This window comes from Mauremys reevesii, linkage group 2, assembly GCF_016161935.1.
Source record: "Mauremys reevesii isolate NIE-2019 linkage group 2, ASM1616193v1, whole genome shotgun sequence".
Classification (NCBI taxonomy): domain Eukaryota; kingdom Metazoa; phylum Chordata; order Testudines; family Geoemydidae; genus Mauremys; species Mauremys reevesii.
The window spans coordinates 18,797,292-18,813,614 of NC_052624.1; the positions used below are offsets into that span (position 1 = coordinate 18,797,292).

General features: G+C 43.5%; 1 long non-coding RNA gene across 2 annotated transcripts in view; it reads left to right on the top strand.

Moving 5' to 3' along the window:
* Positions 1 to 8,936, top strand: part of LOC120396910 — a 33,307-nt gene extending 24,371 nt beyond the window's left edge. For both annotated transcript variants that reach the window (XR_005593523.1, XR_005593524.1), the window contains exons 2-4: positions 7,876 to 8,014; positions 8,342 to 8,429; positions 8,854 to 8,936. This is a non-coding gene — a long non-coding RNA (uncharacterized LOC120396910). The remainder of the gene's footprint in view (positions 1 to 7,875; positions 8,015 to 8,341; positions 8,430 to 8,853) is intronic.
* The last annotated feature ends 7,387 nt before the right edge of the window (positions 8,937 to 16,323 follow it).

A 16,323-nucleotide genomic window follows, 5' to 3' on the forward strand; every position in this document is an offset into this window, starting at 1 on the left:
AAAATGTAGGAGTGGAAGGGACCTTGAGAAGTGTCAAGTCCAGTCCCCTTCCTGGAGACAGGACCAACTAAACCTAGACCATCTCTGATAGATGCTTGTCTAACCTGTTCTTAAAAACCTCCAATGGTGGCGATTCCACAACCCCCCTTGGAAGCCTATTCCAGAGATTAATTTAACTATAAATTAGAAAGTTTCCTAACCTAAATCTCCCTTGCTGCAGATTAAGCCCATTACTTCTTGTCCTACCTTCCCCAGATCCTTCTCAGCAGTGCTACCAGCTAGCCAGCAATTCCCTGTTTTGTAATTGTGCATTTTCTTCCCCGTTCCTTAGTGTAATACTTTGCACTTATCTTTATTAAATTTCATCCTGATGATTTCAGACCAGTTGTTCAATTTGTCAAGGTCATTTTGAATTCTAATTCTTGTCCTCCGAAGTGCTTGTAAACCCTCCCAGTTTGGTGTCATCTATAGATGTTATTAGCATACTGTCCACTCCATTTTTCAAGTATACAACAGTGGTTGTTTCATGTCCCTTCTATGAAATGTGCACCAAAGGTAGTGCCAACTGTTGGCCTGCGGTGCTAACAAATGCATGGAATAGGAAGTTATTACTCTGTATTATTGGCACTAGGTTTTTGCTTATAAATGTTACGTTCTCCAAAACAAGTTATTCCATGTAGATCAGTAGCTATTCTCAGAGTTTGTCTGCAGATTCTGTTGGTGAGAAATGTTGTGTGTCCCTACAGAAGGGGGCTGGTTAGTGCCATAAACATGTGGATACGCCAAGATCTGCACAGTTGTCAGTGAGCTCCTGTAAGCTTGGGCTATCTGCATAGATGTCTATGTGTGTGCCTGAAAACCCTTAACATGTAGCTCCTGCAGGAGGTGGGAACTGTATCAGTTACAGCAGACTTGGTCTGCAGTGACGTGTTCTAGTTTTGCCCTGCAGGCTATAGAGAGGAGAGTAAAGAGGGTCTGACCCACAGCCCACTCCCACTCTCACCCCACCCCTTGTGACACAGCAGACTCTGATCACTGCATGATCCCTGCAGAATGTCTCCTATGCCGGCCAAGGGTCTGGAGAGCATATACTGCAAAAGGTGTGTTCCCTCTTAGACTCTTCCCCAGGCCACAGCCATGGACATCAGCTCCCCTCCACTAGTGGAACTGGGGGAGAGCCTCTGGTTCTTATATGGCAAAACTCCAGATTTCCCTCCAGATTTGACAGAGGGATGTGAGGAGGAGAGAGTATCTTTAATGTTGTCAACACAGGGCTGCGTTCTGAAGGCCTGACCCAGAATTGCCTGAGTTTGGACAGAGTAAAAATTGAGTAAGGCCTGGAGCTTTGGCCTGCATTTTGGTGACTTGCTATTCTAACGTCTGTACTAACTCAGTGGTTAGCAGTAGGGCTCCCTGACACAATGCTGTTCCTGTATAGCAGATTTAAAAACTTGGCATCCTTAACCCAATTATAAATTTGACCTGTAAGGACAAAGAGACCCCATGCTAGTCAGTGACTGTGCTGAGCCTCCGTGCCAGACTGCCAGCGGGGGGGTTGTTCTTTCGGCTTTGGGTTTTATTTTTAGGTAGAGACCAGAGCTGCTAGTTAGCTATTGTGATGCAATGTGTCATAGAGCGAGGCTGGCATGAAAGGAGTTGATTCATAAGACTAGTAACTGTCTTTCTTAAAATAGCATAAATTAAAGACATTTGATCAAGCATTGCTGGATTGCTCAGTGGAGTGCTAATCTTTGGATGTGCTAGATGATTATCGTTCCAGTAATGCCTCAGGGTCCTAACTAAAGCTAGGGCTCCGTTTTGCTTCCAGCTGTACATACACGTAGGAAGAGACAGTCCATGCCCCAAAGAGTTAGCAAACTAGAGTCAAGATAGAGCATGGGTGTGAGAAAGGAAGTGCTATTATGCCCATTTTATAGCTGGGGAATGAAGTACGGAAATATGAAGTGATTCGCTCAAGGACACACACAAGGTTGTGGCAGTGGTGGGAGTGAAACCCAGATCTCCTAAGTCCCAGTGCTGTGAGTTAATAAGACCACCTTCCTCCCTGAGAAGAATTCCTGGTTTCAGATTGCTGTCTCTCTGGTTTAAATTCGAGTCAACAAGGCAAATTCTTCCCTGCTGTAATACCACTGATGTCAGTAGAGTTAACCAGGAATGAATTCAGTCCACTCTGTTAAACTAATCAGTTGATCAAATGCCTGAAAACTTTGATCAGATGCCTAGAGATACCAGTAACTACACGTAGTGGGTATTCACTAGTTTTGACTCACTATGGACAATTTGTCCTTGGCTATATGACTACTGATTGAAGCAACTGCAGCACAAGTGACATTGACTGTTGCATGCCAGTTTCTTCTTGGATTATTCAGATCTGCTTGTTAGCATTTCCTGGGCCCTGAGCAGTTACTTTTAATGGCTGACTGATATCCAGAGGAAGATTAATTGAATAGGTCCTCTCAAAGACAGTCTGCTCAGGACTTCTATCATTTTCACTCCATCTCTGGGGGCACATGTCAGAAAGGTTCTGAGACCACTTCTCCACTCAGTGTCTTTGATGGACAACCAATACCGTACAGTCCATTTTCATTAATGTTCAGGAAAACACAAGGATGTTGCCTGAATCTTTCTGGGCTTTGCCCACCAATGGAATAGCTACCGCAATATTATCTGTCTTTTGAAGAGCAACCAGTTCAATTTCAATTACTTTCCTGATACTTTCTGCTTGCTCTTGCTGATAATCATTTGCTAGAGTTCCAAATAGCTAAATAAACATCCAGCATGCAAGGGTCCGATCCTGAAAATAATTATGCATGTAAGGAAAATTGCTCACATGTAGAAGTGTTGGTGGGTTTGGTTCTTAAAACTACATATGTAATGGGGGCTGCCATCTTAAAGCTATTTCCCAGAAAGGTCTCCAATTAACAAAGTACTGTAGGACTGAAAAACATCCCTTTGCCATTACAAAGTGTTGAAAGCCAGAGAGTTTCAACATTGTTGTAGGGTTTTGTTTTGGTGGGACTTTTTGGGGTGAGGGGGACAGTAAGAAATTTGAATTTTTTAAAACAAAATTGGGTTTCTATAGTAGCTGGTTTAGTAAACTCACCAAAACATGTTTTAAAAATGAGACTAAAACCTGATTGCCTTATAGGAGTACTTCCCATGGAAATCATTTGGGACGTCTCTCATGAATTTGGCTCCATAGAGAACATTCCTTACAACACCTTTCTGATTTCTAGTGCTTTTCAACAGCAAATCTGACTCTTTCAATAATCCTTCTTTGCATCATCAGTTGTCAAAAGGGCAGTTTCTGTTTTCTTGTTAATGAATCTATTTTTTTTAATTGGGTACTGAAAACACTCATGAGTGCCCAACTCCCCTTTGTAATTAGCTGGAACTCTGAATGAGAATATGTTGTGTATTACATTGGACATTTTCTTTAAGCTGCCATTAAAGTTTTTTATAGCTCTATAACTGGTCCCAGATCATCATGGGACCTTTGAAAAGAGAATATTTGCACAAAAAGCTGTGGGCAATTGATCTTGAAAAGACACGTGCAGTTACTTAATGGTGGGAAAAGGTACAAAAATGACATGCTATTTAAAGACGTTTTCATGTTAAATTATAATAATAAAACTACCACTTAATTTGCTGACAATGAAATCAGGGACAACCCTTTTATAACCTAGATAAAATACCCATATTGGGAGCAGCCTCTCAAAAATGAGCAAACCTAGGTTAGAAATATGCATTTCATGGGTTTTTTTAAAGACTTGAAAAAGCATTTTTGGAGTGATTTTTTTTTACAGTTCTACACTTCTGCTTCTAAAACACCACATTGTTTGGGAAAGGCCACAGGATAAAGAGGATTAAGAGTTAGGATGGCAAATCAAGGCAGTCCTTGAAAATCAGTGGTAGAAGTAGGTTGATAGTAGGCTTCAAAAGAAAACAAGTTTAGTCCTCAGTATGATATCCATGATGTGAGACTCTGGAGATGGAAGGGATAAAGCAAGGGAAAGGAATATCCTTTGGACATCATTAGGGACGTGGTAAAAGGCTGAGGGTGAGCAGGAGAAGAAGTATGCACTATGACATTTCCTTCATTCATGTACTGATTCTGAAACCAATCAGATTTAGAGCACTGAAGAATGAAGTTGTCTGTTTATCAATGGAATAGGAAGGCCACATTAGTGCCTCATAACCTTAACCTGGAGGGACTACGTCTAGGTGAAAGAGGATAGCTACTGAGGCTGGAAAGATACTGCTTTCCCCTTGCAAGTGGTTGAGTGCCCTCAGAGAAGGCCATGGAGTTGAAAGCAGCCAGAATCTCACAGCATCAAGCCTTCAGACCTTGATCCAAGGATTACGGTTTTTGCAGGATAGACATCTATCCACTAGAGACAGGAACTGAGGCCAACCCACTCATTTCATATACAGCTGTCAAACTGATAGTATTGACTGACTTTCAGTTAACCACCACTGACTAGGCCAGGGGTGGGCAAACTTTTTGACCCGAGGGCCACAACTGGACACAGAAATTGTATGGTGGGCCACGAATGCTCACAAAATTGGGGTTGAGGTGTGGGAGGGGGTGAGGGCTGTGGTTGGGGGTGAAGGCTCTGGTTGGAGGTGTGGGTTCAGGGGTGGGGCCAGAAATGAGGAGTTTGGGGTCAGGGGTGGTTCTATGTTTTTTGCCACCCCAAGCATGGCAGTCAGGCAGCCTTCGGCAGCGTTTCTGCAGGAGGTCCGCTGGTAACGCAGATTCAGTAGCGGTTCTGTGGGTGATCTGCCGGTCCTGCAGCTTCGGCACCCGCCACCGAAGTGCTGCTGAAGCCACGGGACCGGCGGACCTCCCGCAGAAACGCTGACGAAGGCTGCCTGACTGCCGCCCTCACGGCGACCGGCAGGCCACCCCCCCGGCTTGCCACCCCAGGCACGAGCTTGCTGCACTGGTGCCTGGAGCCACCCCTGTTTGGGGTGTAGGAGGGTGCTCTGGGCTGAGATTGAGGGGTTCTGGGGGCAGGAGGGGGATCAGGGCTGGGGCAAGGGTTTGGGGTTTGGGATGCGCAGGGTGAGGATGAGGGCTCCAGCTGTGGTGTGGGCCCTGGGGTGGGGCTGGGGATGAGAGGTTTGGGGTGCAAGAGGGTGCTCCAGGCTGGGATCGAGGGCTAAGAGGACGGGGGGATTGATCAGGGGGTTGGGGTGCAGGGGGGAGGCTCAGGGGTGCAGGTTCTGGGCAGCGTTTACCTCAAGCAGCTCCTGGAAGCAATGGTATGTCCTTTCTCTGGCTTCTATGCGGAGGCGTGGCCAGGTGGCTCTGCAAGCTGCCCCATCCGCAGGCACCGCCTCTGCAGCTCCCGTTGGCCGCAGGTCCCAGCCAATGGGAACTTCAGGGTTGACACTTTGGGCGGGGGCAGCATGCAGAGCAGAGGGCCCTGGCTGCCCCTATGCATAGGAGCCAGAGGAGGGCCATGTCGCTGCTTTTGGGAGCCACCTGGAGCAGCCCCAGACCCTGGTCCACACCGGGAGCAAGAGGGCCAGATTAAAATGGCTGGTGGGCCAGATCCAGCCTGTGGGCCATAGTTTGCCTACCCCTGGACTAGGCCCATATCAAAATCTCCTTGAGGATGAAGGGTTTAAAGCAGGAGAAAAGGGGAGACCCTTTGTGAGAGCACATTGTTCTATGATCAAAAACCAGGGGCATGAAGCAAGACATATTTTCATGGAAAATGTTGTAAGCACGTGAAATCTGTGGCTTGCGTGGCAGAAGACCAAATTAACCAGCAGTGTAACTCCACGGAGGTCACTAGAGTTACGTGAGGGAGGTTTGGCCACTGAGCCTGCTCGGCACTCGCCAGACGATGACAGCCTACCAGGGCAATATTCTGTAGCCTAAAGGCTGGATGATGACTTGGCCTAGCTGCCCAGGATGGAAGGGACTAAGAACTGCCCTTCCACTGCTATATGGGCTACCTTGAGTCTGGCCACACAGGGGTTAGTGGGCGCTGTGTGCTCACTTGCTTCCCACTTATGGGCCAATGTAGCTGAGCCAGCATGGGCGGGTATAATAATTTGCAGCTGGTGAAGCCCAACAGTGAAACAGGAAGGAAGCGGGGGGAGGAATTACATATTGCTGGGTCATGCTGCCTTCCAGGGCTACTCTTGGGTTGATGAGGCTGACGTACCACCCCTTGCTCAGGATTGTGCTGGAGGTCCCAATCTAGCCCTAACCATTTCCCAGGACGTACCACATTCGCACTTTCAGACCTCTTCGTTTGCTTAAAAATCTTAACCACTGTGCTGAGAGTAGCTGCTTTCATCAGCTCAGGCTCTTATCAAACTGATGTGATTTTCTGCTCTGGTAAGAAAGGTTTTATTTTTAAAAAATCGTTTGCGATGAAAAACCATTAGTTAAACTAATGTGATGGCTCTGAATAAAAAGCCCCAGAGCTAGCTAAAGGTCTGAGCTGATATTCTCTCCATAACTCATGCCACTGTGCTTCCGGATTTCATGGGCCTGAAAACAGTGTGTGTCTTTGCTTGCCATATGTGCTGCAGTACCTGCAAACAGCAGTATGAGTTAAGGACTGATCATTGCTCTTGATTTCAAGCCACGGCTTCATTTCCTTGCAGCAATGCCTCTTCATTTCCTTACTATGGCCGATTTAAATCAGATCCTTCTTGTTATTTTAGCATATATGTTGTGGCTCATTAATCGTAAGCATGTATAGAGAAGACCTTGATCCTACACATGCACACTGTGTGTTTGGTTGACTGAGCTCAACATTAACTATTTGGAAATGAGAGGTGATCACCCCCTAAACATTTCTGCTGCTGTGATTTAAAACTGAAATTAAAAAAACATTCTAGTGGTTTTATACTATTGTCATCAAATAATAATATTGATATGGAAAAAAAGACGTAGAAAAGCATGGAAGGGAGATAGAAAGTCATGATACACAGGAAAGCAATAAGGTGGAACAATGCGGGGGGCGGAATGCTGTAATAGGGTCAATTAAATAAATATGGAAAAGAAATAATGATTGAAGATATTACCCGTGATAGAATATGCTAAGCAGCCAAGTATACAAGAAGGGGCTCGAATGCGCTCTTTGGGGCTGGGACTGTCTCTCACTAGAGGCAAGATTCTGCCATCCCTCTTCACATTGTGCCATGTTGTCACCCTTACTCAGACTGAGATGTAGATTGCGTCCCACATAATCCTAGTGACTTTAGTTGGGTTACTTGCACAGTCAAGTACCATTCAACATGAGTGAGGGTGGCAGAATCTGGTCTGACGTATACGTAAATGTATATAAGTAAGGGAACCCTGTAAACAGCACCTCGCACAATGGAGGCAGCTGGTGTTACCAGAACAAGAAGAGTAAAGAAGAAAGTGACAGGCACTACAATAAGTTTGTGGCTATGAAAAATAATTTCAGTGTAGAGTTAGATGGAGGAATTACCAGAAGTCTTCTGAGTTATAAGGTATAAACCTGAACACCTAGTGTGTGTGTGTGTGTGTGTGTGTGTGTGTGTGTGTGTATATAAACCTTTGGCAAGAACTAAGCTACGTATGCATAGTATATGACAGAGCCTACTGCCTGGCCTGATAATAAGCAACAGAAGTATTTAGTAATACTGTTGTGATTATTTCATGTTTCAAAGAGTCTAACCTCCATCCAATGTGTATTTTTCTGTTGTACGTCTCACCTGAGGCTATGTGTACCTTGCTTAGCCACTCCTGGCTGTCTTTTACTTGGAATGTGACTTAATGATTCACTGTCTTCCCTTGACTAACACATCAGCCTGGAGAATGTGCCCTCTCATGATTGTAAGGCTTGTTTAACCTCTTAGGAATAGAGGATATCCTGACACCTAATGTCTGACATAATCTATCCGGATGAGAGAGAGCTATCGGGCCACCACATCTGCTTAGATCCTTCATCTCCATGCGATGACTGTCATTTCTCACTGCAGCAACCATGATTTAGAGGTAGTACACCTTGCATTTGATATCGCGGCACAAAGCACAATACTTTCTACCATACTTACCTGATGGGAAGGTTCTTCTGTTTGTTTGCATTTATAGGGAGACACATTTCCCTAGGATTTCAAAGGGCTTTACAAACATGTGTAATAGACACTTAGCTTTATACCCATATTACAGACTGATAACCTGAGGTCAGAAAGGTTAATGGATTCGCCTGCCGTTAAAGGATTTACCCATCTAGCTAGTCAGTGATAGAGCTGGGAACAGGACCCAGGAGCACTGACTGTCCAAGCCATGTTGTAACCATTAGGCAACACTTCCTTTCAACAGAGCTCCAACTAACTAACCAGAAAAACAAGGAGAGAGGAAAAAAGCATGTGAACTACGAAGAAATGGGAAGACATGGGACACAAAACAGGTAAAATTGGTTGGTGGCAGCAAACTACTGTAGCTGTCTTTAGTATAGATGATATAACACAGCCCACTAGTCCTGCAACAGTTGAAAGATCTTTTCCATTAGAAATCTCTGGTGTGGGGGGTTCATAATTTGATCATAAAAATATCAAATGGAAAGTGAAGCGGGCAACTGGCTGGCAGCCAGCAGTTGGTGGGCAGTTGATGCAATAATTGATAAATATAGTAAGGATGAGATCTGTGCTCAGTGGTTTGAGCATTGGCCTGCTAAACCCAGGGTTGTGAGTTCAATCCTTGAGGAGGCCACTTAGGGATCTGGGTCAAAAATTGGTCCTGCTAGTGAAGGCAGGGGGCTGGATTTGATGACCTTTCAAGGTCCCTTCCAGTTCTAGGAGATTGGCATATCTCCAATTATTATTATTTTTTAGATACTTTGATGGAAGAAGATGGGCAGAAGCTGCCAAATAGGCACTAAAAATAAGAAAGTAATGAATTAAAAGCAAAACTGGGGGAAATTAGTATCAATTAGCAACAAGGAATGAAAAACAGTGACCTAAGAATGTTACCATGTTAATTAAAGTATCATCTCAATGATATTTTATAAAAGCAGCATTTTTTTAAGAAATTTTAAAGACTTGTTTAGCAGCGAGTAGCTGGCTTGGTGTGTGACCTTGAGAAACTCATGTAACCTCTCTTTGTCTGTTCTACATAGGTTCTTATACTGCATGCAATGCCATAGTCTTTGAGTGCCTTCCAGTAGTGCATTAAGCAACATGACTAACATCTGTCATATACACACATCCACACCCCTGTTGCTGTATGTCTGTTAGGGAAGGCAAGGTCACAGAAAAGCACCTTGCACTTAGAGCGGAAGGTGGTGAGATTTGGGATGGTCCTTAGTTCCTGGGGGAGTTCATTCCACAATCTTGGACTGACCCCCAAGAAAGCTTTGTCTCCTGTGCAAATGAGCTTTACCCTTATTGTAGAAAGTTCCATTGTACCACAAGAGTGAATTAATTGACCACAGTTTTCATCCTGGAGTTTAGGCAAATATTTTATTGCCCTGGGCCCATCTCAGCATCTTGAAGATAAGAACCGAGACCTTGAACTTCATTTGATAGCCTGTGGAAAACCAGGGTTGGACTTTTGGTGTATACATGGTAGCTAGTGCTGCTGAGGAGACATGCTGCAGTACCATAAGAACATAAGACTGGCCATACTGGGTCAGACCAAAGGTCCATTAAGCCCAGTATCCTGTTCTCTGACAGTGGCCAATGGCAGGTGCCCCAAAGGGAATGAACAGACAGGTTATCATCAAGTGATCCAGGCTCTGTCACCCAATCCCAGCTTCTGGCAAACAGAGGGTAGTGACACCATTCCTGCCCATCCTGGCTAATAGCCATTGATGGACCTATCCTCCAGGAATCTATCTAGCTCCCTTTTGATCCCCATTATAGTATTGGCCTTCACAACACCCTCTGGCAAGGAGTTCCTGAGGTTGACAGTGTGTTGCGTGAAAAAATACTTTCTTGTGTTTGTTTTAAACTTGCTACCTATTAATTTCATTTGGTGGTCCCTTGTTCTTGTATTATGAGGAGTAAATAACTCTTCCTTATTTACTTTCTCTATACCACTCATGATTTTATAGACCTCTATCATATCCCCCCTTAGTTGTTCTCTTCCAAGCTGAAAAGTCTCAGTCTTATTAATCCCTCCTCATACGGAAGCCATTCTATACCCTTAATCATTTTTCTGAACCTTTTCCAATTCCCATATATATTTTTTGAGATGGGGCGACCACATCTACATGCAGTATTCAAGATGTGGGCGTACCATGGATTTATATAGAGGCAATATGATATTTTCTGTCTTATTATCTATCCCTTTCTTGATGATGCCCAACATTCTGTTCTCTTTTTTGACTACCGCTGCACATCGAGTGGATGATTTCAGAGAACTATCCACAATGACTCCAAGATCTCTCTTGAGTGGTAACAGCTAATTTAGACCCCATCATTGTATATGTGTAGTTAAGATTATGTTTTCCAATGTGCATTACTTTGCATTAATCAACATTAAATTTCATCTGCCATTTTGCTTCCCAGTCACCCAGTTTTGTGAGATCCTTTTGTAGCTCTTCGCAGTCTGCCTGGGACTTTACTATCTTGAGTAGTTTTGTATCATCTGCAAATTTTGCTACTTCACTGTTTACCCCTTTTTCCAGATCGTTTATGAATATGTTAAATAGGACTAGGCCCAGTACAGATCCCTGAGGGACACCACTATTTACCTCTCTCCTTTCTGAAAACTGACCATTTATTTCTACCCTTTGCTTCCTATCTTTTAACCAGTTACCAATCCATGAGAGCACCTTCCCTCTTATCCCATGACTGCTTATTTTGCTTAAGAGCCTTTGGTGAGGGACCTTGTCAAAGGCTTTCTGAAAATCTAAAAACACTATATCCACTGGATCTCCTTTGTCCGCATGCTTGTTGACCCCCTCAAAGAATTCTAGTAGATTGGTGAGGCATGATTTCCCTTTACAAAAACCATGTTGACTATTTCCCAACAAATTATGTTAATCTATGTGTCTGACAATTCTGTTCTTTACGATAGTTTCAACCAGTTTTCCCGGTACTGAAGTGAGGCTTACTGGCCTGTAGTTGCCAGTTGGAGTTTTCCAGTCACTGAAGGCTTCATGCCCAGGTATAATATATTGTTGTAGTCCAACCAAAAGGTGACAAAGGTGTGAATAACTAAGGCTAGGTCATCATTTTCCAGGATGGGACAAGGTCTCCTAGCCAGCTAGAGATGGTAGAAACCATTACTCATGGATTCTGCTATGTAACAGCTTAGCATTGATGAGGAATCCAGGAGAACTCCTAAGCTACAGATTTAACTGACCAATTGTGGGTGTGTAGCATCAACCAATGGAAACTGCAATCTGGCTGCAAACTCTTCAAAATGCTTTCCTCTGTCCACCAGCATCACTTCTGTCTGGCATGGGTTCAACTTCAGCCAGCTGTGCTTCACCCATGAGCTGATCTCATCCAAGCACTGGGCCATCTTGAAGGTAGGGTATGGTCATCCGTGATGATGGATAAGTAGATCGGTCTGTCCTCTATATATTGCTGGCACTTGAGTCCATGTAATCTGACCGTTTCACCTAATGGCTGTATGTAGAGGTTGAATAGAATGGGAGAGAGAATTGATCTTTGTGGGCCTCTACAAGTGAGGGCTCTAGTAGTGGAGGTGCAGTTTCCCATCCCTACTCTCTGGGTGTATTACTCCAGGAAGGACTCAAACCATTTTAGTGCATTACCCTGGACCCCTGTTACCTCTCTCAGGTGAGACAATTGTGGTTAACTATCGAGTGCTGCAAGAGGCCCAGGAGGATGAGAATGGATGTCCGCTCTCTATCCATTGACAGCAGGAGATCATCCATCAGTGTTACTAAAGTGGCTTCAGTTCCATATTCTGACCTGAGTCGACTGTGCTGGATCTAGGATATTAAGTTTTTTGGCCTTGGTATTCCCATCTGTGAAATGAGGATAGTAATACTTGCCCACATTTGCAATGCAGTTTGAGACCTATGAAATATGTTAAATATCATTATTTATTAAGTGGTGACACCTTCCTCCCTCCTAGCTCACCCCGAAAGGATGCCTCTTCTGAAAATTAGAGACTGAGCAAAACCAGAAGAAAGAGTCTTCACATACCTGAGAAAGTGACCCTCTCTTTAAAAATATAAACTTTCACTAAAATTCTGGTTCACATCACATGGCTCTGCATAGCTGCTGCTGAATGCTCTCATTTTCTGACCAACCAAACTTATCAAAGCAGTGCTTCCCTCTGCAGCACATTGCATGAACTTTTCGTTTTACCTAGTTCAGGGGGAAAATTGTCTTTCCCACTAACAGATTTCACTCCATTCATTTTCTTGCTCTTTTATAAACAGAAAATTTTTTACTCCAAAATGTTTGTTGCTGTAGAACTTTTAAGATACACAAGTGGTATAAACTCTGTCAGTAAGGAGGTGAGAGTCCAGGGGAGTCGAAGTTGGAGTAAACTCATATGCTGAGGGGCTGGAACAGAGGGGAGGGGAATATGAGGGAAAGAATGTACCGGGGGTTGTAAATCAAAATAGGTCACCCCTACTTTAATCTATGCTCCCTTCTTCCTCTGGCTGTGAAGGTTACACCCTGGCAGACTCTGTGGCACAGTGCCATCTTGTGGACAGCACATGTACCTAACAGGAAGTGCAGAGGAAGTGGAGACAGGCTAGCGAGAGATGGAGACACAAGTTTTGAGGTTCTCTAAATCAGTGGCTCTCAACCTTTTTGGATTACTGTACCCCTTTTAAGAGTCTGATTTGTCTTGCATACCCACAAGTTTCACCTCTTTTAGAAACTACCTGCTTACAAAATCAGACATAAAAATACAAAAGTGTCACAGCACACCACTACTGAAAAAAAGCTGACTTTCTCATTTTTACCATATACTTATAAAATAAAACAATTTTTACCATATAATTATAAAATAAGTACAATATAAATATTGTACTTACATTTCAGTGTATAAGATATAGCGCAGTATAAACAAATCATTGTCTGTATGAAATTTTAGTTTGTACTGACTTTGCTAGTGCTATTTCTGTAGCCTGTTGTAAAACTAGGCAAATATTTAAATGAGTTGATGTACCCTCTGGAAGACCTGTGTGTATCCGCAGGAGTACATGTACCCCTGGTTGAGAACCACTGCTCTAAATAAGATACTGAATCCTGTTTCACCCATCATATTGTCAGTATAATTCTTAAACAGAGGCACTCCACTGAAATCTGAGTCTCCCTGTTTCCTCAAGAATACTAAAGACTCTTCTGGATTCTCTTACACTTCTTCAGACCAACTTACTGGCCACACACTTACCAACCCATAGTTTGAATCACCATTTACATCATTTCTGAATCTGGACCCACATCATTCTAATTTGGTATTTTGGGGATCCTGCAGTGCCTAAACACCTGAACATTCTGGATGTGTCAGCTCCTTCTATGGTTTGCAGTGATGTGGCAGCTACAGTTCTTCATTTCAGGACTGGAGTAGGGGTTGGTCTAAGAAAGCATAGGGGCTAAATATTGTCTGCTCTCTCCTACCTATCTGTGAGATCCAAATTTAAAGGAACTCACTTGTCACATTGTCGAATCATTGTTTCTATAGATTAAGTTGTTGTTTTTTTACTGTGCCTACATTTGAATTTTAGCCATTGCTTTCTCTGTTCCACTAGGCAGTCTGCTCAAGCGAGATATTTCATTTTGAATCTAGTAATCAGTATGGACCTATTTCTCTATTCCCATTGCAAGCAAAATTCCCACTGACTTCGATGGAATTTCCTTCCTAAAGGCCTCAAGTAAAACTACTAACTACATACATACATGTTTTAAAAATTATGAGAATGTTAAACTTGGAGGGATGCCAGGGCCAACTATTTGTAAACACTTTGTAAATGATCCAATTTTCCTGAGCATCTGTTCATGAATCATTTGCCAACCTTTTGGATCAGATACAGATTATTCAGATGGCTAATGCTGTCAACTAGAAAGAATGAATATGACTTAGCAATTCTCAACTGCTTTGCTTTAACTACACAACCCCTTAAAAGAGTATAATCTGTAGTCATAAAGTATCTATTATAGATACATTTTTTTTAAACTAATGTTCTCCAGGATACTAATGCTGGACAGCACATTTTAAATCAATACTGTAAGAAAACACCCATCTTTCTTTTTAACTTTTTATTAAGGCAAAGTTCCAATCAAATGTTTACATACCATATTGTATATTACTTGGGATCAGGTTAATACTCAAATAACCTGGTAAGGATGCAAAGAAACGTGTTGTATCGCAGTTCACAACTAATATACGGGAATGCAAGACTGGCATGTTAAGGATTTAAATGGGTATGAGGTAATTCAACCCCTATTTTGGAAGCAGAGCATTTTGCAGATTACTATCTGAAGCAGTGAAAGCACGGATGGTATCATGCAAGCCCTTCTTTTCAATATGTAGCACTGAGTATGATCAGTATCAAAGGCAATGAGGTTACAAAATTAAACATGAATTCCCATTCTTCTCCATCACCTTCCACACACCAATAGCATAGGTAAAGAACACTGTCATGTGACATGATTCCTTTCCCTGAATTCCTTTCTCCATGGAGTTTCAATCCTATAATGTTTCTCAAATGCTGAACAAAATCTGTTCATGCTCCACATAAGGGCAAATCCTCTGCCCAGTGCCCAGCTTGAAGAGCTGAAGGAGAGATGGGAGATGGGGAAGGAATCTTCCTCCCATCTCTCTGAAGCATGCCTCACTTCAAGGATGTTGCTTATTCCAGTCCCAAAGTTCCCTCCATCCCACCCAAGACTGGTGTCCCCTCCCTTTCACTGCTGAAATAAAGAAGCAGGAAATAGAGGCCAGTGAAAGAGCTTTAGAAAGGACTGAAGTCCATAGCAATTCAGGTTTCCTGACTTCATAATTATTTTGTGTCCCTCATTGTGGGTCCTGGTCACACGTCTCACATCCCACATTTGAGCCTTGGGGGCTTGAAGGGAATCTTTCCCCGGGCAGTGGAGTGCTTGTAGATTCTCTCCCAGAGGCTACCACAGCCCAGTGGCTGGAGCAGACTTCATGGTTACACTGCGAAGAAAGTCCCATGGCAGGGAGTCTCAGAGCCCTGGTCAACTGACTACATGGCTCGCGCTATGGGACTAAAAGGAGCCATGTAGATGTCTGGTCTCAGGCTGGAGCCTGGCCTCCAAGACCCTTCCCTTCCCCCTCACCAGGTTTCAGAGCCCACGCTGCAGCCAAAACACCTACACTGCTATTTTTAGCCTTGTAGCGGGGGCCCCATGAGCCTGAGTCAGCTGACCTGGGCTCAGAGACTTGCAGTGTCGACGTACCCATAGTCCTCTATTTGCCTCCTTATCATTGAGGGCTGTTACGAGAGGCTCCGTGTAGCAGTAGATCCTTTGGCCCTGCCTTTTCCCTCTTCTCAATCTGACCATTCTCCTGCCCACTTACCCCTACTGATCTGGGCACTGGAGAGGAGGTGTGCTCCCCTAGTGTAGGCCCTGGAATCCTGTCCCCTGTACACTGGAATCACACTAGTCCAACTGTCAAAGGAACACTAGTGGTCACAGAGGTGAGGAATGGATTTTGGGCCTACTCCTGCTTCTAATGAAGTCAATGGGACTTTTACTATTGCCATTGGTGGGAGTAAAAGCAGGCATTTTTCACAATGACCTAACCCAAATGAGTGTTCCTTAGACATCAAGGATATGATGCTGCAGCTACTCCTGCTGCTTTCCTGGGACTTGTGTGTGCAGAGAACTGGGCCGGGGGCATTAAACAACCGTACACCTCTTTTCCACCTCTGATTTCTGTGATTCTCTCTGTGTTTTCCTGTTCCATTTTCTTCATTTCCAACTGAAAAGACAATAAACAATTTCTCCTTAATGAGAAACATGAGGAATGCACAAATTAGCAGTCGCCACAAATCTGAGCAAATAGCAATTGGCTGGTAAAGCATTGTCATTGCCAAATACCGTAAGATGCCATCTACATCTCAATTAACTTCTATTTTTTCTTATTAGGTTGTGCAGAAAATCAAATTTCAATCCGTCTTTCTACCAAAGCAAACACACAGGAAAATCTTGTGTATTTAGGTTTTAAGGCTGGTATCTGCCTAGAATTCCTGGCTGATTGTAAAACAGCAGATAGAACGATTACTCCAGGAAGTTTATCATGCTCGGAAGGGAAAGCATGCCCATTATGGAATTTATTTTAATTTATTTTAATTTAATTTATTTATTTATTTTAATGGCCTAGTTTGCAAAGGT